The sequence below is a fragment of the Bidens hawaiensis genome, unplaced genomic scaffold (genome assembly GCF_021521415.1).
Source record: "Bidens hawaiensis isolate Kalapana, Puna unplaced genomic scaffold, B.hawaiensis_p1.1 tig00071919_1, whole genome shotgun sequence".
Taxonomy (NCBI): Eukaryota; Viridiplantae; Streptophyta; class Magnoliopsida; order Asterales; family Asteraceae; genus Bidens; species Bidens hawaiensis.
Genome location: NW_027502581.1, coordinates 14031 through 19501, shown reverse-complemented (window position 1 = coordinate 19501; position 5471 = coordinate 14031). Strand labels below are relative to the sequence as shown.

The following is a 5471-nucleotide window of genomic DNA, read 5'->3' as shown; positions in this document are numbered from 1 at the left end:
ACGGTTTGAACGACCTCACGAACCTCTACAATTAAAAGAAAATGTTCAAGGTCCGGGTTCAACATCATTTGCTTCACTTCCAATCCAACAACAAATACAATATTTAATGAATGTAGTACATCTTCAAGCTACACAGATGAATGCAGGACGTTAAAGAATGGATGATATGAATGACCATGAAGAGAAGACGGTGAAAGGTAAAATGCTGTTATGTAAAGAAAACACATAGCTTAAGAAAACGGTTGCTTCTCAGGGGGAGATAATCCTGCTATTGCAATGGCGTGATGATGAGTTGAGGAGGTTGAAGGGAAATGATAAAGACGATGATCCTGAAGCAGGAAATACTAGGTGATAAGCAACCTTTTTCATTAGTTGGTACATCTACTCAGGGAGAGTCTTCTGGTGACAATGTTATAGTTCGTGGAGAATCTGCCGATCCCTTGCTAGTTGAGACTCAAAAAGTCAAAACTGTGATGTTTGTTGATATGGCAGGGATTATTCAAATCCAAGTAAATGCAAATGATATAGAAGAGTGAGAGTTTGTTGATCATTGTTTGTCTAAGGATCCAATTGTTGTTTTGTTAGAGTTGAATGAGGAATAGATTGATAAAATGGCTGAAGATGTTCAGGATGTTGAAGTTGAATGTCAGTTTTCTGATAAAGAGAATCCAGCTATTGATGATGATACTTTTTATTATGAAGAAGACATCACTACCGAGGAATACCCGAATTTGTATAAAAAATCAAGCAACTATTGAAGACATTCCGGTATTCACTGATGACACGCTTAAAGAAGCAGAAAAGATCTTGAAAGAGAAAGAGAATGAGAAAGAGACTACAGAGAAAATGAAAGAGGCAGGTAGAGAATATGACTTTAAACTATTCAACAAGTGGCTGGAAATGGTGAGAAAGACTCAAGTAAAGTATTATGATCAAGCCAGAGCCAAGTTGAAAGAGAGTCAGATTGCAAAGTTCTTAAATATGAAGAGTGCTAAAGGTAACATCGTTTCATGGATGTACGAGCATGAGTTGAAGATTTGCATAATTAAATGGGAAAATGGAGTGCAATATTTTGAGAATTTTACTGATATTCTAACGTTGCCTCGTTGGGATGTTAGAACATTGGCATTCTGGTCGTTTATGAATCGTGGTGAAGTTTAGTTGCTAAAATGGTTTCATATTAATCTGGTCTATGAAGTTGAGCAGCACGTTAACAGTGATTTGTACCTAACCTCATCCCAATCACAAACTTGGGTTTATGTATCGAACTTGAGATTAGAACAACCAAAAAGGAATAATCGAAGAAGCGGTTATAGGTCTTAAAATACAATTGTTGGAAGCGAAGGTAAACACAAATGTCTAAAAAGAAAATTAATTTCATTTTTAAAATGTAATAGTTATATGAAAAGTAAAAAAGTAAATATATTTAAGTTTAAAATTTACAATTTTTTATCTTTGAAATCAAAATAGTGTCTTTAAAAACTCTTATATGGGTTAATGGGTTAACCCACTTTTTAATTAGTCATGTTCGGGCTACCCATTTTTCAAATGAGTTGTGTTTAGGCTTACCTGACTAAGAAAATAGGTCGTGTCAGCAGATCCAAAAATTCTAAAATATTTATGTCATACTTGGTCTTTGCAACCAGGACAAATCAATCTCACTCATAGGGTCACGGGATTTAAACAATTACAAGTATTGTGTCACAAATAAAGTACATGTCCTTTTTAGCTAATTTATGAAATGTTCCTCTTTCTTGTGTTTCCATTGATTAACTCGATTTCTTGCTTTCTCCACCTGAAAATTTCATATACACCCATGTTACTATGTTCATATCTCCTCATTATACTCAATGCCTATCAATAAATATTGAATTAGACAAGACCAAGCCCGAGTTTCTGAAATCACCTCGATGTTCCAATCGGTTCGGAAAGTAACCCATAGTAAAATAGCCGTTTGCATTGTCATACCCCCCTATCATGCCCGACCATATTCCCTATTGTTCATTAAATAACACGAATAAATAAGGTATGAAAATATACACACTAGAAAGTGACAATAAGAAAATCTTTGTAATCAGTTGTAGTAAATCCGTTAAACAAGAAAAAATGAAAATGCTTGCTATAAAAAAGGAATGATAAAAAAGTAAAAAGGTTGTTGGCTTGTTGCACCTTAACACCAAGGTCGAATTTGAATGCCAACAAAGAACCAAGTGGTACTCCAACCACATAATAACATCCAATATTCACGTATGCAACAAATGCTTGCCATCCACATCCAACAGCAACACCTATATTAATATATATCCCGTTTCAATTTCCAACAAGATCTGTCACTAACTTGTCAGTCTCAGATGAGTCTATTTATTGGAATATGATTCGTAAATGGTACATGTAGAAATATCATGGTGGGAATGTTGCTTTTAGGAAGATGAAGAGTCTTACCTGAAAGTACAGGTTGGATGCCATTAAGGAGGATGGAAAATGCAAGCAGAGGAGTTAGTTCCGAGACTGCATAAGCGACAGTTTCACCGTCGGTAAAAGCATAACTTATGACATGTCGTAGAGCTAAGATAACAATAGCACATATCAAACAGATGACGAATGAGCAAAGAGTCACCACTACTACAGCAAATGCGGCTGATTTAGGATGTCCAGCACCTAGCTCGTTACTAACTCGCACACTATACGATGAATACACTTATGTTGTTACGGTGCCAAGTCAACTTGAGCTCCAGCTAACAAGTCAAATGAGCGAACCAGTGAGTCAGCTAACGAGTGAACCAATGGGTCAGTTTACCTTGACTCTAGCTCGGCTAAGTTACAAACTAGCAGATTGTGACCTAGAAGTAGGTGTTTTTTTAATGGGAAAATCCCCAAAATGTCCACCAAACAAGAGCGAGGATTTCTCAATGTGTCTGTATGACATTTTTCTTCTCAAAATATTGTCCACCAAACAAGAGCGAAGGAAACAAAATTAGAAAGACGATCATTGGTGTTCAGAGCAAGTCACATGTCACTATGTGTTTAAATACGAGCAGCCATGCTAATGTATTTACAAACACGCTCGTATTTATGTGACAGTTTAACACCAACATCCAATGGTGTTTGTAAAATTTGGACATGTTGCAAGTTTTAATTGGATGTAAACATCGTCGCCTTCCAGTCTAACACCATCGCTCTGTGTTTGGATGCACATTTTTGAAAAAAAAAATGAACTTCACATATTAAGTAAATCATGAACATTTTGGGATTCTCCCATTTTAGATAGCCCTATTAGTCATATAACAGCTTTTGGCATCAAATAGGTGTTTCAATAAGAAAACAAATAACCATGCAGATTTAAATTTGTGACACTATTTCCCATGTATCTATAGTCACTACTCACTGAAGGTTATTTTATAGTAAACAAACCTTGCTGCAGCATTAAACCCAACAGAAATCATCAGAACCCATCCAAGTATAGTAGAGCACACAGCCATTGAATCCAATGCTATTTCAGGATTCTTTAGTAAACCTGTGATCAATATCAATATTTGAAAGTACCACACTTCCAAATACAACATAACCGCAGACGAAACCGACAATTTAAAAAAATCCCAAAGCCCCGAAAACGCCTGTATGCTGAACCCCGTCCACGTCTCCTTAAACCTATCGCTCACCACTATATACCCAAACTGTGCCCCCACAATCACCCACCACGAAAAACTCAATACGAGTGAGCCTCCCAATAGGCCCCAACCCCACACGTACAACGCGAGCCATGTTAACAAAACATGGACCCCGAGCATCACGGTTGCAATGTAGGCACTCGGGTTCACAACGTTTTGAGCTTGGAGGAACTTTTGTATTGGGAAGTTGGCCGCGTAGGCGAAGATTTGTGGGATGAGGCCGTAGATGAAGGGGAGGCGGCAGCTGCGATCTCTGCCGATTGACCGATCAAAAGCAAGAGTGATTTGGAAAAGATGTAGAGAATCATAAGAGGAATTGCGGTGGCCATTAAAAGAATGGTTGATCTTTGAAGATAAACTCCAAGCATTTCATATTGATGGGCTCCATATGCTTGCCCACATAGTGTCTCAACTGCACTTCCCATCCCAAGCTACAAACAGTGGACAGTTTAACTATCAGTATCATAAGGTAGTTAAAAAATTCAAGAAATAATAAGTGATCTTGTTAATTGTAATACAAATTCTGTCATGATATAGTATCTACCCTTATCAGTTTACTTGTTGGACTTTTTGAAATGGTTTAACATCATAATTAATTTTGATACATATTTTACTCTTACATAATTATAATAGTACTAAATTAAGTTGAAAGTTTAATATTGTATATCTTTATGTTACTTATATTTTAAGACCGGGTGTAATCGAATAACACCCTCGAGCCACCACTACACACGTCGGAGGCACAAGCCACATCCCCGTCATGCCACCCCCCTCAGCTCTTGCAGGCGCTAGCTGGCTAGGGCCCCACCCTTCATGTCCCATCCGGCACCGTGTTTGGCACTTTTCACACCTAAAAATTAACCTGCCAAGGGATGGCACCTGAATGGTTGTCATGCCATCTTAAATTGTTCACCTTTTGTTAGTCTAACGCCCCACTATACTTGGTCTAAAGATAAAAGAAGTGTATCTTTTTAACATAAAAAATAGAAAAATAAAGATAAAATAAAATTGTGAAGAAACCTGTTAATAATATTTTACAGTATTTGACTTAATATATAATTTAATGAAAGGGTGACATAAATACAAATCACAAAAATTAGATCTTATAAATAGCAATATATGTTTCTTACTAGTGTATTGAATTATTAGCTATTCACGTGATTCTCCGCATGTATTTGTCAAAGAGTAATGACTCTTAATATGTTTAACTCATCTTTGTATTTAGTTTTGTGTTAATGTGAGGAGCCTATAAATAATGGTATTCTACTGATGTGTGGCTGAAAAAACGTGTTCGAAGTGCTTAATATGGTGTGCTTTAATATTGAACACGAGTATTTTGATTGCTTTTATGATTATAGGTGATCGGAGCTGAAAAAACTAATTTGGAGAATTTAGGATGGAGTGAAAATGGAAGTAATGATATATGATATGATAGATAACTAAAATACGAAGACGTGGCCAAAAACGGGGAGGAAAACGGAGTTGGAATGAAGATTTTATAAAGAAAACAGTTTTCTGATACTGTAGCAGCTGTAGGCTATGGCTAGGTCTGACAGAAATTTGATTTTTATTGATTTTTCTTCTATATTTAAGCCCATAAAATCCTAAAACCAATTATGCTTGATAGCCTAACATCCTTGGGTGATTTTGGGGCCATTATACACCATCCTAGCGTCTATCAATCACCACAATCATTCATGTTCTCATCATCTCAACCAAGAATCAAGATCATCAAGATGCAAAAGCTAGGCTAAAGCTTTCATGACCATCTCCGGACGTAGGGTTGTGTTTGTAGTTGGAGTT

The 5471-nt window shown here is 36.6% G+C and overlaps 1 pseudogene; it reads right to left on the bottom strand.

Annotated features, from left to right (window-relative positions):
- Window positions 1–1718: 1718 nt before the first annotated feature.
- On the bottom strand, window positions 1719–4093 carry LOC143605906 (protein DETOXIFICATION 40-like; annotated as a pseudogene).
- Between the last annotated feature and the right edge of the window lie 1378 nt (window positions 4094–5471).